The sequence below is a fragment of the Astyanax mexicanus genome, unplaced genomic scaffold (assembly GCF_023375975.1).
Source record: "Astyanax mexicanus isolate ESR-SI-001 unplaced genomic scaffold, AstMex3_surface scaffold_37, whole genome shotgun sequence".
Lineage (NCBI taxonomy): Eukaryota > Metazoa > Chordata > Actinopteri > Characiformes > Acestrorhamphidae > Astyanax > Astyanax mexicanus.
In genome coordinates, this window is record NW_026040047.1 from 1,112,801 (window position 1) to 1,136,316 (window position 23,516).

Consider the following 23,516-nt stretch of genomic DNA (forward strand, 5'->3'; position numbering starts at 1 on the left):
CTCACTTTCCTGACTAACCCAAACTAAATATATTCCATTAAACACTAAAATGCAAAAGTCATTTTGTGGCTAATTAATTATCTGTATTGGAAACTTAATTTTCTCCTCCATCTGAATTCTCCCACTTGTACATGTTGGAGATCACTCTGGAGAAATAGAGACGATCCACCAGACACCAGTTTTAAGTGTGTGAAGGATGAGCTGTGTGATCAAAGTACTGAATAAAGTTTATCATACTGTTTAATATTGACACTGTTTGACAACTTCAGCAAAAGTGATATTAAAGGAACAATAGAGAAGACACTGAGAAAATAAATTATGTGCAAATTAGCAAGATAAATATATTTTAGGGTATGATACACACACAAAAGAAAAATAAACTTAAAATTGTTTTCATTAAGGTGATTTTTAAATCAGCTGAACAAGATTTTTTTTTATATTATATTATTAAGTTCCTTGTTAAAAGTTGGTGTAATTTAATCATTTGTGTTGTAAAGTTTATAAATTGTAGTTGAACTCTAGTTGAGGTGCTCTACTGCACATGCTCAGTTTACTCTTTAGTTAAACAGGGTCTACTGAGCAATTCTGCATTCTGTTGGTCACGTTATTTGCATATTGGGCGTGTCCTCACACCTCTCACTCTCAGCATCAGTGTGTAGTCATTCCCCATATATATATATATATATATATATATATATATATATATATATATATATATATATATATATGTGTATATATTGAAATTCACAGTTTCTAATTTAAATGAATGAAAAAATTAGTATAGTGCCTTTATAATTAATGCAGAATGTGTAATAGACACAACTTTATAACATATTTCATAGAACTTAAATTAGTAACTTAAAAATAGCTAAAATTAATAACTAAAAACAAAGTAAATATTTAATTTGTTTTTTTAACTTCAAAATGTAAATGTTTGAGTTTACCTCAAAACCCCTAGCAGAGTTGCCTTAAAATTTTAAGTTTAAGTTAACAGAAAATAAATTAAAGTGAATAATTATAAAAGTGATTTTGTGTTTTAGTTAAAAGAACAATTATTATTAAGTTGATTAAACTTACCGGCCAGTACAACTCAATAAAATGAGTTCAGACAACTGGAACTACAAAGGTCACTTTGACACACTCTTGATTAAAACCTCTGTATATTTACGACTTAACAGTCAAATCAGAATAACAATGGATGTGATATAACAATGCCATTTTATCTAAGTTTGTAGAATCCAAATTATAGTTCACCTTTTCTTTTGCTCATTAAAACAAAGTACTGAAAGGAATATTAATGATTATTAGTCAAACGAGGACTAAATGATTAAATAAATTAATCAATAAATACAAAAAACAATCAATCTACCACATGCAGAAACTTCCTAAACTTTACTCAATAACAGCTGTTAAAAAAAACATACAAAATCTAATTAGTACATATGAAGCAATTATCTGATCTAACTTAGATTTGGGTAGAGTTTACTGCATTAAATATTACTAAACAGCTAAGCCCCACTAATTATAAATCTATAATATTTAGTATGATGCACAAAATTGACATCATTCCTACTGGTTCCTGACTTACTTTATTTGCATAATGGGCTTGCTCTCCCACTTAACCAACCATCAGTGTGGACTCTTGCCTACCAAGAGTGTTGTAGATCAGCAGAGCAGTGCTGATAATATACATCATAGTATAATCTTAAGCGTGTTATTGCAATTATACCACAGTTCCATTTTTATTGTATGTTAAAAGATTTTGGAGTAAAGAAGATGAGAAAATATGATCTGTTTGGTTATAAATACTGAGTTAAAATTGTTTCAATGCTGCTCTGTTTGTAGCTGTGCTGTTTGGCTAGGTTCCCTGTATGTGGAGGAGTAATGCATGGAGAGCTTCGGTTACAGTGCATTACTGGCTGATAACGGTACTCATAGAATGCCCCAATCACAGAGTCGGAGCTAACTGTGGTATAATCTTACATATTTTTTCCCCTTCAAGTGTCTGACAAAAACTACAGTAATATAATTTTAAAAAATAATTTCCATAGAGCTAATTGTATTATTCTTCCACAAAATCTAAAACCTATGAAATCATATTTTTTTATGAATAGCTAAAATGTGTTCCTTTAAAATAATGAAATATATCAGTCCTGCTTAAAATTCTTGCATTTAAAAAAAACAGCGCCCTCCCATGTTCAGCTGTGCTATAGGTGTGGAGCACAGTATGCAGATCAGACAATCAATAATACCGCCCACCTGCTGTTGTCCAATCATCTGCATCTCACCGCTATCAGAGAACACTGCTGCTGCTGCTGCAGCTCAACCAATCAGCTCTCCCTCCTGCCCCACCTCTAAACCCATACATCACCCAGTGCCCCTCTAAAACCTGTCCTACCATTTTTTTTTCTGCCTTTTTCAAGTTTGGTCTGAGGGTGGAGTCATCAGAAATCAGTGAGATTAGTGCCCCTTTAAACCACCGCCTCTAGGGCTTGTGCTGTTTAGTGCTTCATGTTGCTGACGTCACTAAAGAGTAGAGTTTGATTGAAGAGCCGGGAGCAGGAAGTGATTCGGGAGGAGTCTGTAGATGCTGAAGTGTGAAGAGAACTGAGATGCAGTGGTCAAGTCCCGATTTATAACAAGAGGATCAATTTGCATAAAGAGCGTGTCCTTTTTCACTGACACAATCAACGTGCAGTCATCCCCCTGTACTACCTTCTCTAAATAATCTTAACAAAAACATAAAGCAGGGACACGTCATGAAACATCTGGCTTGTGAGGTTGTTTGAGTTACAATGAATGATAATGAAAAAAAAATGTTTCTCTGGTGAGATTTTGTTTACATTTCTCCCTTGTCTGTTTCCGCCTGTTCTAGTTTTTCCCTGCCGTTTTTGGGCTCCCTATCTCCTTAAAAGGGCATTTTTTGGCCGAAGCGTTAGTGTATTGGACTCTGATGATACAGGTTTTTTGCTTTGAAACTGTTCTGCAACTGGGTTCAACAATCCTCTGGGCTGGGGAGCTTCTAGTCTGTACATTTCATTTTCCAAAACAGATTTTTTTTTTGTTTGTGGCCACCACACAGAAAATACGTAGAGTATGGTGCCACTAATTAAAATTGTAAGCAAGAATTTGTAAACAGTTGTAACCACTATAGAAGAGACAGACGTCAACCTAATAGAATTATCCCAAGGGAATCAACTGCACAGTAACAGTAGTTTCAGTGACAAGCTGACACGCCCAGTATGCAAATAGATTGAGCCAATTAAAAGTCATGAATTGATAACTCAGAGTATTTAATAAAAGCAGAAACTCTTTATTAGGGATTTGATGTAATGTGATGTGAAACTACACCGTGTTCTTTTATTTTGAAATAATTTAGTTGATTAAAATAGTCTATAAGTCAATAAAAATGGGAGATAATATATTTCTAATAAGCTGAATGTAAACAGTTTCACATTACATAGCTTACATTACATTACAAGCTTCGTATTTACACAGGTAAAAAACGTACTATGCAAAGTCAAACATATACAGTACAAAAGTTCAAAAATGTGTAGTTAAACAAAAATGTGTGAAAGTGTTAAATTGTGTGAGTTTATTCTCCAACTTAAACTACAAGTTGAGTTGAGGGGAACTCTTTGGTGGTGTAGAGTTTATTCCAAGGTGTTGAGGAGCGTGACTGAACTCTCTACACTGTAAAACATTTCAAGTTGTTTGAACTCAGTAACATAAGTTCCCCTGCTGCCTTAAAAAGCTGAGTTAACTCAACTTGATTAAAACCTTTGTATCAACTCAAGATGTTAAGTTAAACAAGTTGTTCAAATACTCATTACTTACTGTTTCAACTGGATGCACTGAGTTAAAACAACTTAAGTGTTTAATTTGTCCTTTTTAAAATGTTCTGTTTAGTCAAATAAACTAACAATTCATCTTTATTTTCACACAATTTAATAAAACTTTATTAATATTCACATAACTTATAACTTTATAATAACCATAGGTATTTTCAACATATTTAGTACATCATTATTAATTAACTGCCAATACTGACAGTATAATAATGGATCAATACAGGAGTAAACTGGGTAAAGAGTGAACTCTGTAGCTCAGAGTCAGCATACTGTGATCACTAGAAACACAGAATAAAGTTAATGTGCTCTTACAGCTCTACAACACTGAGACCTGCCAAACAACATGTATATTATAATTACTGCACACCCAGGATCAGGTAGCTTTGGGCAACAGACAACACAAAGATGGTAAGTAGGGGAGAGGCCACACCCAATATGCAAATATATGATGCCAGGAGCCTATAGTAGCCAAAACTGTAGAAAGAGCATTGTCACGTGTAGTGACTAAAAGTTGGTTCAAATCACATTTTTTTATTGGCTCAACAAACAGTTTTTAGTTTTCAGGTTGAAGTTCTCTGAACTCATTTTGTTGAGTTGTACTGGCCGTTGAGTTCACTCAACTTAATAATATTAGTTCTCCTGACTAAAACACAGAATTACTTTTAGAGTGTTGGTGACTCCGGAGATAGGCGTGTCCCTCCGCAGCTGAAAGTAATCCCCTTTAGTTTTTTGCTCCTTGTTATTATTAATTGCTATGTGTTGGTTAAAAAGTGTTTAGTCCAATGTGTCCACAGTTTTAAAGTTTTAAAAAGTACTCCAGTCTTTTTTAACTTGCTGCCTATCACGCTACCTCTCTGCATTTTCAAATCCTCCCACTTTGCTTTTTTTAACCAATAACTTATAAACGTAAGTTAAATAAACTTGGGCAAATTTGAGTAAATCACAGTAAGTTAAGACAATATGTTATTTTAAGTTATTTTTATTTAAAACGAAGGAATTGAGTTTAATATCCTAAACTTGTCATGGCAATTGGAATTGAAAAGAACAAATGAGTTCACATAACTTAATGTGGCTGTAATGTTTTATAGTGTAATGGGCGTCTCCCTCAATCCCAGCTCACCATCAGTGTGTATTCTTGCCCACCAGGGCTCCCTTCCATTAAATATATAAGCGCACGTTACCATATTTTGCACTGTATAGTTTGATACAGTGCTGGCAGTGCACTGAGAACTGCAATGCAGGTTCAATTTTGTCACACTGTAAAGGAGTTTATGGTAAAACTCCCAGAACTCTGTCATAGAGTGTATTTGATATATACATACACATATATACACTTAAAATGAGTTGATATTAACTCAGGGATATTAATGATGGAGTAAAGGTTAATTCTTTGAAGTACAGAATTTGTACAACCATGTACCTTTATTTCTGACACTGTACTATCATCAAAAGATCTGGAGAAATCCTTGTGCACAGGAGACGAGGCTCAGCAACACATGCAGAAATCACTGTACGTGAACACAGCTCACCCTGCAATCCACAAATACAGGTTAAATCTGTACCATTCAGTCAGGTAACCATAGAGCCGTGCCTCGGGTATCTGTGGTAAACTGATATGCTGGTGATGTCTCTCCACACTGTTGTGCACTGAATCATTAAACAGGCATTTTCAATTTGCATTCATTCTTCCATAGAACACAACAAGAAAAATATTCTTTCTGTGTTTGTCTATGGTGATGCTGTTACTATGAAATATTAATAAAACACATAAAACAGAGATTAATATAAAAAGTTGTCAGACAAAAATAAAACAGGTTTTGGATTATGATCCTGCTCCCCGAGGAGCTGCCCTGATTCTGAATTCTTCTTCATTATATTTGTTTTGTTCAGTCGGGTTCGGGATCCATAATCCATAATTATCTGAGGGATGTGGAACCGACTGTCAGCAGAACAACAGTAAGAACTTCAGCGCTGACAGCTGCAGGTACGTCTGCCAGATACAGCCTCTGGCAGCAGGAATGGATTCACTGGCAAAACACTATTTTTATCTGTTTAAAGCTGTGGAGCACACGGCTTCTGCTTTATAAAGAGCAGGAGATTCTCTGAGATTTTGTTTTCACAACGTTTGCTTTAAAAGTGCTTTTCTAGACTGCTGGTAGCCAATCGCTGACATCACAAAGATCCAGCTAATTTAAATGTTTCTGGTATTTCCTTTAAGTGTTTAATTCTATCTTAAAACAAGCATAAAAGCCTGGAAACAACACCAGAATAAAATCTAATTGAAGTTACTTTCTCACATTCATCATACACAGTAAAACTAAACTCTAAAAAGTAATTCTGATGGCCTTTAGCCAATACTTAAATAAATACTCTGTTGTAAAAAAATATATAAGTTTTTTTATTTTTTATTTATTGTTTTTCTGAGTTGAAGTGACATAAAAAATTAAAATGTTGTTTCCACTAAAATACACTAAAATACAAAAGTCATTTTTCTGGCAACTTAATTATCTGTATTTAACAACTTAACTTTCTCCTCCATCTGAATTCTTCCACTTGTACATGTTGGAGATCACTCTGGAGAAATAGAGACGATCCACCAGACACCAGTTTTAAGTGTGTGAGGGATGAGCTGTGTGATCAAAGTACTGAATAAAGTCATACTTTTATCATACTGTTTAATATTAACATTGTTTAACTTCATTAAGACAAACTTCAGCAAAACTGACATTATAGGAGCAATCGAGAATGTTAATAAAATATATTCTATGAGCAAATCAACAAGATTAATACATCAGTTTTTGGTAATGAAAAGTTACACAAAAAACTAAAGTTAAAATTGATCTCCTTTTTTGAACAAGAACAAGAAATATTGAATTTCATCAAAAACTATAATAAACTAATTACCTCAACTTACATTATTAAGTTTCTTGTTAAAAGTTGGTGTAAATAAATAATTTGTGTTGTAAAATTGTAGTTGAACTCTAGTTGAGGCCGAGCCGACTACTCTGCTCTACTGCACATGCTCAGTTTAACTCTTTAGTTAAACGGGGTCTACTGAGAAATTCTGCAGGGGTTTCACCTGATGTTGGTCACGCTATTTGCATATTGGGCGTGTCCTCCCTCCTCTCTCTCAGCATCAGTGTGTATTTATTCTCCACAGGCTGCTTCTCTAGTGAATCTGATATGTGTTATACAGTAACTGCTCTCAGTGTTGTAGATTATAAGAGTAAGTTACTGTGTTTTTTGGTTGGTGAGTGTTTGTAAATTATATGTCTGGATCCAGCTGATTTTGTCTGTGTTACTGCAATACTTATATGACTGATAATGAGAGAGATAAGTTATGGTCTCAGTTGTTAATTTAAATTTAAGTTAAATTACTTATGTAATTTGAGTTTAGTGCAGTCAATATAAAAATATCTGTAGATGGGGACACTTATTAAGTTCATACTATTAAAAATGCTTTCTGCTATAACTGAAAAACTGATGTACCATACTTAAAATATCAATGCAATTTTGCTGACCCAAAGCTTTATTTTTTAGAGTGTAGGAGCGAAATGCCTTGATAGAAGACATAGGGCCTTATTTCACATGGGTGCTCATTGCTTAATGCTTGCTTAAACTCCACCAATAGTCTATTTTCACAATTTATACATCATTTAAATAGCAAAGGTGATCACGAATATATTTACGATGATGGGCGTAAAGTTCGAAAAATGGTGTGTGTTTAGGTACATTTCTTGTGTATTGCTATCTTGGCACAAAAAAATCACAGGGCCTCCACAGACTGATTTAAACCATGACAGTAGTTAACAGTCAGATGTCCATACTTGGCAACACAGGAAGACTGTGCACGCTCAGTGTGAGTACACCCCAATTTATTACACACACACAGGCGTGCCAGTAGGAACAAACCCCACTTTTACATCAACATTAAACAAAATACTGTCACATATTTAACCTGTTCCCTGTCGTTTTACCCTCTGTGCCTCTCTTCCTCATTGCCTTATTTCTCCACGTGGTCCTGTGTTCCCCCATGTCTCCACCTAAACTGTTTCCACCTGTGCTCATTTGTAGCTCCATCCCCATCATTAGTTTATCAGTTCTTGCATGTTGTCTACGCATGTTCCGGCTACAGGTACCTTTATGTTTCATTTTTTTTTTTTTTCCCCCATTTTCTCCCCAAGTTCCAAGGCCAATTACCCAACCCACTTATTAGAATTTCCACTATCACTAGTCATGCCCCAACACACCAGGAGGGTGAAGACTAACATGGGCCTCCTCTGATACATGTGAAGTCAGACTCCGCCTCTTTTCGAACTGCTGCTGATTAGTATCACATCGCATTTGGAGGAAAGCGCAGAGGCTCGGTTCTGATAGATCAGCTCACAGACGCCCTGTGCTACAGACATCACTCTAGGAGTGATGTGGGGAGAGAGCGCCATCTACTGTACCCACCCAGAGAGAGCAAGATATGGCGTCACATCAATGTCACAAGTCTGGGGGCGAAAAAATACCAGGTGAAATAAATGTTGCTCTCAAGCTTAATTTTTTACTTCTCGGGTGTTTTTTTTCCTCGCACACTGTGCGAATTACCTGCAGCAGCATTTTTCAGCAGTGTTTTGCGCTCCAGGCACTAACCCGGGCTAACAATGCAGAGGAGCCGGTTGTTTGCATGTTAGCATAGCCAGTTAGCTAACTCTCCCTTTGTCCTTCTGTCCCCGCCCTCCTCCGGCTTGTGGAGGTTGGTGGTCCGTCACAAATCCTGGAGATATCAGCCAATAGCGTTCGCTGAGGGAGTTGACCCTGAACCCACCTCCAAACTGTCAAAACCACCCCTTTCAAAACTCGAGCGCAAAAACACTCACTCGAGCACAAACTGCTGCTGCAGGTAATTCACACAGCGCACGAGGAAAAAAAGCAACTGGGAGGAGAAAAATTAAGCTCGAGAGCAACATTTACTTCAGCGCGCACACAATTCAGTTTTTTTTGCTCGCGAGCTTCACATTTGTGCTCACAAGAAGTTCATTTACACACGCAAAATGTTAAAACACACTGGTTAATTTTTTTCACCTGGTATTTTTGCGCCCTCGACTTTTGTCATTGATGTGACGCCGTAGCGAGGCCAATTGTGCTCCCTCTGAGCGCCGGCAGCTTGATGGCGTGAGCATGAGCGACCTCCCACTCATAGTGGCAGCGCTTTAGACTGCGCCCCATTTGTTTTCTGGTTTAATAAATATTACTTGCGTTTGCGTCCGCTCTCTGCGTCCTTTTTTTGCTGCAGCCGTGACAAATACATAATAAAATAACATTCCTGTTCCTGTAAATGAGCTGCTCAGGTCCTCTCCACTGAGACAAAAGAGTGTTGAGGTATCTAAATCAGCTACAACAGCATTTAATAAGGGTCCCCAACATCTCCTAGTGTTACTGATGGAAAGAGAGTTTGTGTGATTTTTACCTAGTTTTTGATCAGCATGCTGAGATATTTTGGGAAACACAGCCCTGAACATTGTAGCAAATATTGTTTTTAGTTAAAATGAATATCTCACAGTGAATCAGTTTTTTTCTGTGGTGAAGGAGTGAGTGTACCAGCGCGTAACTCCCCTGGCCTACTTTCCTTCCCCCAGAGGACTAGTGAAGGTATAGAGTGGGCTTCTGTCACGCTTGGCCTGTCAGAGAAGGCAAAAGCACAATGTGGACAACTGGAGGAGGAGGAGGGGTGGTCATGTATTTAAATTAGAGTGCTGGACCAACTTTCTCTCACTGTGGCCCACAGCCTCCATTCCCCTCTCTGCTTCTTTATATCTGTGTCTCCTCTCTCTCTGTGCTAAATCACTGCAGAATTAGAACCAGCTTGGTTTTATAGTTTCACCAACTAATCAGAAATCAAACAACCACTAGAACAGAAAGACAGAATGGACTCATATCCATTCATATGCAAATTACTTAATTAAATTTCCACTAGAAATAGTGCAAACACGCTGGTGCTGATGAGTGCACTTCAACAAAGCAGCAGAAGCCGAGAGTGGCTGGTTGAGGGTAAAACTATTATTTTATATAATCCACATTTAACACACATTCCAAAGCATTGTGGCCAAACGTACAGTTAAATCTCCACTCATACACTCCCTCTCTGCTGAACGCAAATTCACTATCAATAGAGGTACTTGAAAAACATTCAGCTGTTAAATGGCCTACATATGCAAACTAGAATGCATTGACCTAAAAACGCAGAACTATTGTTCATACCCAGTTTCTATTGTTAACTCACTGCCCCAAATAACACCTAAATTAAAACAGCAGTTTTATTATTATGCAATGTTGTTACTGTGTAATGCATTAATGCACCAATTATACATGAGAGGGCGCACTATAATGTGTATTATACCACAGTTAGTTCCGACACTGCAATGTAATTGGCTGAGGCATTTTATAAAAGACATTATCAGCCGGTACTGCACTGCAATGTAATGCTCTCCATGTATTATTCACCACATACAGGGACCCTAGCAACGATGCAGCGCTTACAAACATTATACACCACTGGGAGGCGCTGAACCCCATAAGCACAGTCCCACAAACGCCATGTCTCCAATAGCGATTCGAAAATATTCATTTTTACATAATTATCAGCCACTATATCAGGATAAGAGTTGCTATTAATTAAATAACAGCTTAAGTGAATATATTTTTCAGCTGTGTTTTAAGCTGAATGTAAGGTGGAATTTTGTAATTCCGCAGGTCTTCCCGCTGGTGGCGCCAAGTAAACAAAACATTAATTTTTAAAAAAACGTTTTTTTTTTTTTTTTTTCAGTTAAAGGAGCGCTGGACTTTAATCTACACAGATTTCTCTCCTAAAACTGTTTATTTGGGTGATTTAAGCACTTCTGTTTATTAATAGTGAGCTTAGATTTCCACAATATAGACTGAAATGGCGGATAATGCAGAGCTTACAGCGCAGCTACAAACAGAGCAGCTATGGAACTATTTTAACTTGAAGTGTGTTTATAACCAAACCGATCATATGTTTCTCATCCTCTTTAACATGCCTATGACCGCCGCACAGCAGTAACAATATTACCCCTTATAGCACAAACCTTCTGTGTATTATTGTGATTATACCACAGTTCCACTATCGCTGTTTACTAAAGGATTTTAAGTTGAAGAGAAGGAGAAAACAAGATCTGTTTGGTTATAAAACTCTGCCAGTTAAAATAGTTCCATTGCTGCTCTGTTTGTAGCTGCGCTGTTTGGTTTGTAAGCGCTGCATTGTTGCTAGGTTACCTGTACGTGGCGGAGTAATACATGGAGAGCTTCGATTACAGTGCATTACCGCTGTCGAGCCCCCTCCGCTGCCGCGGCCGTGCTCTGTCCGCGGCCGGGACAGCGGAGGGTCTCGACAGCGGTGAGCCATTACTTTCCTTGATGCAGTAAATTATTCCCTGAGTTTTAATAAATTATTCTGTTACTTTAATAAAAAATTCCCTCAGTTTTAATAAATCGTTCTCTTTATTTAATAAATAATTACCTTTGTTTAATAAATCGTTCTGTTGATTCAATAAATAATTCCCTGTGTTTAAATACATATTTTTCTTTTAAATAAGGGAATGATTTGAATACAAATTAATAAAATGTTTCACTTGTGTTGAGATTGTGTAAATATGAATGAGAGTTTGTTTAAATGTTTTCTTCTTGTTGGTACTTACATAGATGAAAATAGTAATCTACTAAAATAGATAGGAAAACATATTTAAATATAACTGGAACATACTTGGGTTGTGGGGGCTGCTGCTAATTGGTTGTTAGAATTGGGTTAACTGCTAAACTCTAAAATAAAAGCAGCAATTGCTATTCTGGACAGTATGCAGATCTCATTAGTTTTAATAATGAAACGGTAGGATATTTTTCATGTTCTTTCTGTTTACAGCTCGCTGAGGAATTCAGAGCACTACAGAGCACTGACTGGTGTGTCAGGGACCGTGTAGGGTACTACAATCAAAAGTGTTGCAGTACAGAGTACTACATACTGGGCAGTGTGTAGTATGCAGTACATACTAGTGCAGTATGCAGTACGCAGTATAGTAGTATGCCATTCCGAATACAGCCTATGAAACATAAAGTTACATTCTTTTACATAAAAGGACACCATCTTAAGAAGAGCTCTCAGTAGAAAGAGTGGAGAAAATGTAAATATACAACAGAATCAACATGCCAATACAGAATAATAATCAGTTTTTGTCATATGTATATAATTCAGACATTGCATGCATAATTTTGCTAACAACTGTAACGGTAACGTGGAGTAACATGTTTAGGTTGTAAAATCATCTTTACTTGGATGTTAACTAATAATAAACAAAATAAAAAGGGAATTTGATTATTTGTGTTTAAAAGTAATTTCCACAAATGTTGTTCTAGGAAACTATAGGGTGGGCTTGGGTTCATATTGGCAAAGCCCGCTCCTACGCCCTTGACGACCACATACAGCCTCGGTTCTGGACTGATTTGCTTGGAGGGGGGCAGTAAAATTAAAAGTGCACTAAAAAGTGCTCTTTTCCCCCTGAGCACTTGCCCCCCAAAATGTCTGTGCACGCCACTGATGTACATATTGTAATGTATACAACATAACACACAGCTAACACAGAGTTCTTACAACCTACATCACAAAGGTAGGTCAGGCAGTAAATCATAAAATTAAATCTACACACTGATGGTGAGTGTCAGAAAATGATGGACACACCCAGTGTGCAAATAGAGAGTGCCAGAAGCCAATGGGAAAGAAGCTGCTAATGGCAACAGACTAAACAACAGACTAAACTCAGTAATTATAAGATTTTTACATCAGGAGTAAAGGCATAAAGTTATCCAAAAGCAGTGTGTAAGACTGGTGGAGGAGAACATGATGCCAAGATACGTGAAAACTGTGATTAAAAACCAGGGTTATTCCACCAAATATTGATTTCTGAACTCTTAAAACTTTATGAATATGAACTTGTTTTCATCTATCATCTGACAGCTCAACTCACATCCAGTACAGTGTATGTATATAGAACTGCACTTTTACAAATTGATGGTAACTAACTGCAAATGTGAGATTTTTAGCTCAGTGAGGGACACTGGAAGTGTGAACAGCAGTCTTACTTTTTATACCTTCTGTTATGTGTTTTTATTTTATTTTTTGGTACATCATTACATAAAAAGTGCATTTGACCTCTGCAATTATTTATTCACATTATGAGAAAGTCAGGATGTAGTCTTGTCCATCAGGGCTAACTTCACTTAGATATTTAGTTATGTTTTATATAATTGTTGATTGCCTAAACATGTGTGTTGTAAGCTATAAGAGCAAGTTACTGTTTACTTTACTGCAAAGTGTGACTTCATGCGGGCTGAGAACAGCAAAAACCTAACTTTGTACAGGATTAATTTGGCCATGTTTTGGTAAAACAATCTTTTATTGAAAAAACAAAAGCACAAGACAGTCATTCCTGAATGCCCTGGTAAGCAGGACTGCACACTGATGGTGAGTTGGGGGTTGGTGGGACACACCCCTTAAATACCTGATGCCAGGAGCCAATAGCAAATGTGTAGTTTGTGTGCGATGTACTATGAAATGAAACAACTCACAGTTGGAATGATTATCTTTGATAATACACTTCAGTAAGGAGCATTACTGAGTTGAACTGAAAGAGCCAGGCTAGCTAATGTTATTTATATATTTCTAAGACAATTTAATACCATGCATACAAATTCAGATTTAGATTATTGCTATGAGATTTAACTTTTACTGGCGTGATTCCTGCTCCACTGTGTTGTGCTGGACTTTCACTGACCTGTTCACAAGTGTTTGTTGCTCTGGTATGAAATAATGGAATAACAGTTCAAGGTACAGTATACAGTATTTGACAGTAGTTTTATTTGGAATTTGGAAGAAATGTTGGCCATAGTTTATAAAATAAAACAACAGTGTTAATTTTACTCAAATATATTCCTATAAATAGCAAAATCAGAGAAACTGATTCAGAAAATGAAGTGCTCTCTTCATTTATTCCAGAGCTGTACATTACATTTGATTCAATCTCTGTACATGAACAACAACCATATGATTTTCACTGTTAGTTATATCTCTATTATATCTCAGGATGAGGACAGATTCTACTCTCATAAACCTTTGAGTCTCGTATGTAAACTCTGGTCTTTCCCCTCTGGACCCTGCAGGTCCCAGAGCAGTCAATTACGGCGTGCCTGGAAGCTGCAGTCTGATTCTAGGTGCAGCAACAGTGTCTTTCCTTCACGGAGCGACAGGACTCAAGAGCTGACACACAGAAACCTGGATCATTATATAGAATATTGTGACATGTGGGACAGCTCCATTTCACTTTACTTTCTCTGTGTCTCCCTCACTCTGTCTCTCTCCTTCTATCTGTCTTACCATCTCTTCCTATGAGAATATTATTATTTGAAATGGAATGAATGAATATATCATATCTCAATCTATATCATTCCTAACCACAGTGATTGAGTTATACAATCATAATGTGCAAAGCATATACTTTTGGGATAAAGTCATTATAATGATAAGAATACAGGTCCTTATATGTCAGTGAGGTGATTTTTTCTACCTGTCCTGTCTCTTGACTGCCCTGTCAATCATTTTTCAGCCTGGAGACTTGAGACTAAGAGATTTTGGGGAGGAGGAGGGGTCAGCATGACACATGGCGCTTGTCCCAGGGGGGCTTTCTGATGCCATTTGACATAATGAGGCTGTCTGGGCTAAGCATATGGGGAGGGGGGGTATATTGTTTACATGACATGGAGACAACAGACATGTGTGTCCTACAGTAGATCACAAACACAATAGAGAGCGTAAAGAGTGTAAAATCCAGCAGTTAACTATAATTTCCTTCATTTTTCCTACAGTTCTCACTCATAATCAATGATTAAATAAAGTCTTAGTTTGAGTCGATGGAGACAATTTTAAACAGACTTTCTCCCACACTTTGTGATGCTTAGGAAAAAAACTTTTAGTAATTTAGTAATCCATAACTTTCTTAATAAGGAGCAGAATTTTCACAATGCTTCAAAAATACCTCCAACTTTAACTTTAAATGTAAGTTATTCTGGTGCTTTTTATATCTGGCATTTGATTATAAATTGTTTACAATTTGTAAAGAATACATTTATGATCAAATGGTGTGAAAAAAAAGTAAAATGTCTGATAGAACAATACAGAAATGTTTGGAATACAAACCTTTGGAATACAATCAAGAGGAAGATGGATGATCACAAGCCATCAAACCAAACTGAACTGCTTGAATTTTTGCACCAGGAGTAAAGCAGCATAAAGTTATCCAAAAGCAGTGTGTAAGACTGGTGGAGGAGAACATGATGCCAAGATGCATGAAAACTGTGATTATTATTAAAACTTTATTAATATGAACTTGTTTTCTTTGCATTATTTGAGGTCTGAAAGCACTGCATCTTTTTTGTTATTTCAGACATTTCTCATTTTCTGCAAATAAATGCTCTAAATGAGAATATTTTTATTTGGAAATTGGGACAAATGTTGTCTGTAGTTTATAGAATAAAACATCTAAGTTCACTATACTCAAACATAAACCTATAAATAGCAAAATCAGATAAACTGATTCAGAAACTGAAGTGCTCTTATATTTTTCCAGAGCTGTATGTTGTTTTTATTAAAATGGTTTCTACTTTATTTTCTGTAAAATAATAGAATATAAAGTGTATGATGTGCAGTTCAGGTTTTGTACGGAGGAGCATGTTGGCATGTTTATATATCAGTGTGATCAGTCTTGATGGTGTATTTTCTTATTATAATGTTACAGTAAAATAGTGTTGGATCAGTTTAAACAGCGCGGTCCCCGTAAAACACAATAACCAGTGGGGGACTGGAACACTAAGTGGGCGTGACCGAAAGCGTAGTGTCCGCCCCCTCTTGGCTCAGCTGCTGTATGTCTGTTATTCAGGTGGGCGGGGCTTCAGCTCCGAAACTTACAGCGGAACGGGCGCGCGGAGCGGCGGCGGGTCCGAGGGTCTGCGGATCATCAGTGCTGAGTCTCACCCGCTTTAACCGGTTACGGTGATCCTCTGCTCCCCGGGTTACGGTGATCCGGTCCCCGCTACAGCCCTCCGGTGGAGCCGTGGCGGCGCGGAGCAGCGATCTGAGGTGAGCACTGACCGGGAGCTTCGCGCTGTTTAGTATGTGTATCTATTATTGCTGTTACTCAGAGAATAATGAAATGGTTTATTTAAGATTTTACACTGTTTATGATTACACTGTGATACTCCGATTCTGCTAGTTCTTCTATCCTGATATTTGCAGCGGTGAAATAAAGTAGTTTTAAATCAGAGCGGGTGTTTATGGGGTTCACGGCTCTGATCCTCTGCTCTGACCTGCGAACGGGTCTAACGCAGCCGAGGGTGTAGAAGAAACAGGGGAGCTGCTGTGCTGCTGTTGTGGAGCTGTGTTGTTATTCTGTGCTGTGCTATGGTGTGTTGTGCCGTGGTGTATTGTGCTGTTATGCTGTGCTGTGGCATTGTGGTGTTCTGTGTTGTACTGTAGTGTTTTGTGGTGTGTTGTGCTGAGCTGTTGTGATGTTGTGTTGTGCTGTATTGTGTTGTGCTGTGCTGTGGCATTGTGGTGTTCTGTGTTGTACTGTAGTGTTTTGTGGTGTGTTGTGCTGAGCTGTTGTGATGTTGTGTTGTGCTGTATTGTGTTGTGTTGTGCTGTGGCATTGTGCTGTTGTGCCGTGGTGTTGTGTTGTAATGTGGTACTGGTGGTGTGAAATTGTGGGCAGATAATGGTGTTTTCAGATATTTAATAATCAACCAAAACATAAACCTTTACAACTGACACAAATTAAGGAACTGTTTCTAACATAACAGCACAGTGTTACATTAATTTGTACAAATACAATAAAACAACTTTAAGTTTAGAAGCCCATTTTTAAATAAACACACAGCAAAAGAGCTAGAGCAGTTAGTGGTAAATGCTAATGCTGCTCCAGCAGTGCTAGCCGGAGTTAGCAACAGGCTACAGGTTGATTTACGGTTAGCGGCTAATGCTAATACTGCTTCAGTCTCGAGTCTCGGTGCTGGAGAACTAAACTGAAACTCCTGTATAACTCTGTTGTTCAGCAGAGTGACTTTACTGCTCCTTAATACCTGACTGGTAGAATTCATACATAAGGCGCAGTGGATTATAAGGTGCACTGCATTTTTTTGGAAAATTAAAGGATTTTACATGCGCCTTGTAGTGCGAAATATATTGTAAATGAAATCAGATATACTGTGCGCTGTGCTGTGTGGTGTTTTGTTGACTCAGGAGAACATTCTTGAGGAGGTATATTCTTGAAATGAAACGTTTTCTTAAACCCCCTCACCTAGAAATGAAATAATGTTCTATATGGAAGGATGTGTTCACAGTAGCAGGTAGAGCCTCTGTTGTGTTCAGTAAATGATGAAGAAGGTAGAGTCACTGTTTTTTCAAAACAAGAACTTTGTGCCAGCTTGAACTAAAAGCTCTTCTTAGGAACTCCACTGTCACGCCAGTAGTGATACGCCGATGTGGGAATTGTGGATACTTTAAAGGGAACCAAAAGATAAACATTTACAAATTACATAAATTAAGGTAATGTGTTTATCATTACAGAGCAGTGTAACAATGATTTGTACAAATAGAATAAAAAATATATATATTTGTTTTAGCGCAGTAGCTTGTTTTTAATTAAACATTCTGTTTGGTAATTGTGTGAATGCAACATCAAATATAGGTTTAAAATATCTATCTAATCTATTGGTTTTCAGCAGTTATGTGCCAGTATCAACGTGATTTTAATTAATTTAATATCCATAGAAAATCTGAAAAGGAAATGAACATGAACCTGTATTGTATGAGGTGTTAAAGAGGGTTTAAAGCAAAATGTAAAAAGGATTATGAGTTTGCCATAGCTATCATAAGGTTAAGCATTTGTATTGTTAATGTGTGAGAATGCAGTATTAATAGTAACCAATGAGTTATTTGTTTCTCCCGTTACTTTCACAACCCCCTCCTTTCCTATGGACACCTTTAGCTGTCCGTTCGCTCAGGGGCTGAATGCTTGTAGCCTGGGATAAGAGTTTGCCGCATTGTCCCTAAGCGGACACTGAGGACAGACCTTGGTTTTTCTTTGCTTTTCGCTGCTGTGTGACGCTGCTGACACAGAGGGATCCATTAACCAGGTCTCCAGCGAGGAGCCTTTGGGTTTAGATAAATTGCTGATGTCAGAGCTGCTCCGAGTTCCTCTACAAAGACCTTTGCTTTGTATGGTGGTTGTTAAAGGACAGTAATGCTGTTTTTTAACAGTAGAGTTCTGTGCTTTTTGCACTGTAGATGAAAGAAGGACGCACTTTCACAAACAGCTTGTTGTATTTGTCATATATCAGTAAAATGAAAAAGAAACGCTATCTTTTCAGTCTCTCTGTTAACATATGTAGTTTTTTTTCAGATTGATGTTACTTTTCAAAGCCTTGTAGGGCATTGCTGAGGAAAGAGGCACCTTGAGCCATTGTTGCCATTTTCGGAAGTGCGAAATATAGCAGCTATTCATATATATATATATTTGTTTATTTATTTATTTATATATTTGTGGTCAAAGGATTGCAGAAATTGATTTTGGTCAGAATGTAACTACACACGAAAGTCTTTAAAGGCTGACAATCATTCACTCACAGTGTTTCTTATCTATAAAACTACTTCAGATATCTTTTCTGTGTTTAAAGTCATGAATTAATTTGGAATTCTGTCAGCATGTGCTCCTGCTGTGTGCTTTGATTCTGTGACCTGTTGTTTTATTTAGCCATATGGTTACAGATACTATGATTTCTATTATGCTATGACAGTTCTTCCTACAGTCAGCAGACATATATTATATTAAAGTTTATGTGATGCGTCTTATATAAGATTCTCAACTCAAAAAAATGTCCATAAAATAATTGATAAATATGATTAATATCTTATTAAGCCCAAAGTGCAGGAGTACACACACACACTGGCATAGCCACTGTATGGTTGAGATTTTCACGGGATGATAAACGCTTCAGAAAATAACACAGTTTCACTTCATACATTTTGAAGTAGTGACCCGCCACTGCAAAATGAAAGTTGCCTTTGCTTCAGAATGTTCAGAATATCATGAAATCACAATCAGAAAACTCTGCAGAAGGCTTTTGATTTGGGGGAGCTGGAGGAAGTGGGAGGAGATAAGAGAGAAAGGCAGACTAAAGTTAAGCAAGTGCTGGATATTAATCTACACAGATTTCTCTCCTGAAAACTGTTAGATTGAGTAAAGCACTTTCTTTTATTTACGGTAAGCTTAGATTTGCAGATTTACACTAAGGCTAGCCATGGTTAGCGCCTAACGCCGCCTGATAGCGCTACACTGAGGAACCCTGAGTGTTCCGGTAAGCCGGGGTGATATTCGCTACCGCTTCGTCCCATGCAGCTTGTTTTAACACAGTAAACACGCAGGCTACATTCAGATGTACTCACCTCTAAACAGCAAAAGAGCACTTAGCGTGGTTAGTGGTTAATGCTAATGCTACTCCAGCAGGGCTAGCCGGGGTAAGCAGCAGGCTGCAGCACGATAATACTCATCTCGGAATGGCGAACAAGCTAGTGGGGTTAGCGGATAATGCTTATGCTGCTCCAGCAGTGCTACCCTGGGTTAGCAGCAGGCTACAAATCGATAATGCTCATCTCTGAATGGCAAAAGAGCTTAGCGCGGTTAGCGGCTAATACTAATGCTGGTGGAGAACTAAACTGAAACTCCTGTATAACTCTGTATTTCAGGTGTCTCTCCTGCTCATGAATACCTGACTGGTAGAATGGATACATAAGGTGCACCGGATTATAAGGCACACTGACAATTTTTGGAAACATTTAAGGATTTTAAGTGTGCCTTATAGTATGAAAAATACTGTAAATTAAATCACATATAGACACAGAAATGCACAGTAGATCATATTTGAGAAAAAATTACACAGAGAAAGACGGTCAGTCTTAAGCTAGACAAACAAATGCTGAGGCTAAATTAGCTCAGCTAACATTACTGTTCTAGCACTGTACAGCTCGTATCTTTCAGCAGTGTGTAAGGAAACAGTAAACTGTTACAAAGTGTGATTAGGTAATGCAAAATGTTTATTTAATTGAATGTGTGCAGGCAGAATTTCATTTCTTGAATTTTGTATTTAAACTGTATTTCTTACTGAAAATTGACAGCCAAGGGCTGGTTAGATATAGTTTTGTTAGTTTTGTTATTTGGTATTATATGTATATCTATGTGGTAAGATATTCTAAATCTGCATTATGAACCGGTTGTGTTTTCTATGCTGTGTGTCTGAGTGTAGCATCAGTTGCTGAGACTAAGGGGCAGATCTGGAAAGGAAAAACATTTTATCTATACTGGTAATAAATAAACATGTAAATAAACATGTCAAACCCTCAATCAATATTATATTATATCCTAGACTCCTAAATAATATTATTATTATTACTCCTAAATAATAATAAGACTCTAAATAATAAAATGATTCAGATTATATTTAGGTCAATGTAATTTAGTGCTGACCTCATCAGCTATGTTTACTAACAGCATCAAACCTCGTCCATACTGGTATTCAGGTAGTCTTCAGGTGGACCTCTACAGTTGTATTCAAAATGCTTGATACCACAAGCAGAATTATGCTTTTTAGTATAGTTTCAGGTGAAAAGTAAACATATATTATTGCACAGTTACTTTCATATTGATTTAATTTAACAATTAAATAGTAAAGTAGTGTTCGGGATATTTTTTAAACTTTGCACACACTTTCAGTGGCAGAACCTAATTGCCTGTTAGGTCTTCTTTGATATAAAAGGATGGGTTAGGCAGGTAATGGTGTGTCATTAGGAATGGTCAGCTGATCATTTCTCGGACTGTTTAGAGTGCAACATCCATGGGCTTTTGCATGCATGTAGCTGATGATCTAAACATGAAGCACATTAATGCCTACAAAGCAAAGAACGGCTGACGGATATATAATATTAACTTCATTTTTTTTTTTTAACAAAATGAATCATTTATTTTAAATTTATTTAGCGTTTTTTATTTTTCTTTAGCTGTTCATAAATCTACCTGGATTAATTTTTCTGTTTATCCGTTAAAATGTTGTTGCTAGCATTCCTTTACTCAACCTTGCGTTTGATGCTAAAGCTCTTTATTAAACTTTTACTCAGCACCTTAAAACATTGAAATTTAAAAAGCATCGAACTACTCTGAGACACACACCTTTTTGTAAATAAAAATTTGCATTTGTAGTCAGCCCCCTGACATATTTAGTAAATAGAGTACAGCTATGTGTAATTTAGCCTTTAGTATAACTACAGCTGTTCTGTAAAGGCCTCAAAGGTTTGGTAGAGAACATTAGTGATATACAGCATCATGAAGACCAAGGAACATCTCACAGAGCAATGTTCAATCCATCTTTCCAAAATGGAAAAGCGTGTTCATCCACCTAAACTACAACCAAGGGATGGAAAGAACATATGGTCACTCTGGAGGAGCTGCAGAATCTGTTCACAGGACAACTATAAGTTGTGCACTTCACAAACCTGGCCTTTTTGGACAAGTGGCAAGAAGAAAAACATTGTTGAAAGAAAGACATTAGAAGTGCTGTTTGTAGTTTGTATCCACAAGCCATGTATGAACTCAGCAAACATGTGGTAGAAGCTGCTGTGGTCAGATGAGACCAGAGGTTAACCTTTTGACCTGAATGCAAAGCGCTATGTGTGGCAGAAAAGTAACACTGTTCATCATTCTTAACACACCATCCCCACTGTGAAACATGGTGGTGGAGATGCTTTTCTTCAGCAGGGACAGGGAAGCTGGTCAGAATTGCTTTCCAGCAAGACAATGACTCTAAACATACAGCCAGAGCTACAGTGGAATGATTTAAATTAAAGAATATTCATGTGTCAGAATGACCCAGTCAAATTCCTAAAGACCTAAGTCACATTGAGCTTCTGTTGAGAGACGTGAAAACTGCTGTTCACAGACGCTCTCCATCCAACCTGACTGATCTTCAGCTGTTTTATAAAGAAGAATGAGCAAAAATCTCTAGATGCTCAAAGCTGGTAGAGATAAATCACAAAAGACATGAAGCTGTAATTGAAGAGAAAGGTTAATCTACCAACTATTGATATAGGGGGCTGAATATAAATACAAGCCATGCTTTCCAGATTTTTATTTGTAAAGACATTTTGTACATTACGTATCATTTTCTTTACTTCAAATGTACTTTTGTGGGTGTAACATGAAAAAAAATGTCATTTAGTTAACTGATATAATGTGATTAAGTGATGCTTTATCATTAATTAAATTAGTGATTGAATAGTGTGCACAGTGTTCATTTAGTCTAAAAACTCAACTTTAAGAACTGTTTCAGATCTTTTCTTGTTTTGAATTAGCGCAGGATGGTAGTGCCACATACTGTGGTAATACTTTGATATTGTTTATGCCACCATCCTGTCTCAGTCAGTAGTGAAGCTTCAATCGTGCTCTCCTCCCATGGCAACAGTGAGCAGGAAAACTGCTGCATGTGAACAGTGGAGCTGTGCTTTTTAATACAAGTAGAAGTGGATGGGTTTGTGTGACAGCAGTGCACTACTATAGTTATACTGACACTGAGGATGAGTGTACGTTAACTTACAATAATGCATTTAAAACCAGGAGAAAGGAGCAGCTGTAGGGAGGGATATAATGTAAACAGATTCACAAAATCATAAAATGGTTATAAATAAAATATATTTTACACCTTTAATTATATAATTCTGTTGCTTTTACCAAAAGCATTTCTTGTTGGGCATAAATACACTACTTAAAATAATTAAGGCAACTGTACACAGTCCTGGTGATGGGTAGACTCGCTAACCCTATCACAGCAACATTAATCATCACAGAATTAAAACAAATTCAGACAAAGCATAACCGATTGTAAATCAAGTTCACCTGCTTTAATTCAAATTAAATTTAATGGGCATTAGCAGGACACACCTCAAAACAGGAAATCGTTTTGCTGGTGGTGACCATCAACGCATGCTCTCTCCTTATCCTTCTTTAATCATTCTTCTCTAGTTCTGTGCTTCTGTTAGTGTCCTTGTCACTACTGGTAGCATGAGGTGGTACCTTCTACCCTTCTAGGTTACACAGATCCTCCTCCAGGATCCCAGCTAACAATTTTTGGTTAGTTAAATCAACGGTTTTCTGAACGTTACATTTAACGTTTTTACAATTTTCAATCTGGCAAATTTTCTGTATGTTTTTCTAACCTTTTATCTAATGTCTTTAAACTATACTGTCTGACAGCTGGGATGCTACAGTCTCAATCAGGGCAAGACTCAACAATCATCCAAAGCACATCATTCTAGAAGCCCTTGTCTTTGTTTAGGTGTTCTTTTTCTAATCAGATGTTCTTCATGGGGTGTTTTAATTGAATTTTACATGAGTGTACAAAGTGCTCTGCTGCTCTGCATGTAAATGTTGAACATGTGAGTTAATCCCTAAATAATTCTTGTTTTCCGGGGTACTTGCTCTGCTGAGTTTCAGTGTTCCTTACGAATCCGCTTCT

General features: G+C 37.1%; 1 protein-coding gene across 1 annotated transcript in view; it reads left to right on the forward strand.

Moving 5' to 3' along the window:
* The first annotated feature begins 15,849 nt into the window (after nt 1–15,849).
* Nucleotides 15,850–23,516, forward strand: part of tspan18b (tetraspanin 18b) — a 37,606-nt gene continuing 29,939 nt past the window's right edge. The window contains exon 1 of the mRNA XM_022664362.2: nt 15,850–16,038. The gene's annotated coding sequence lies outside the window, so the exon portion shown is untranslated. The remainder of the gene's footprint in view (nt 16,039–23,516) is intronic.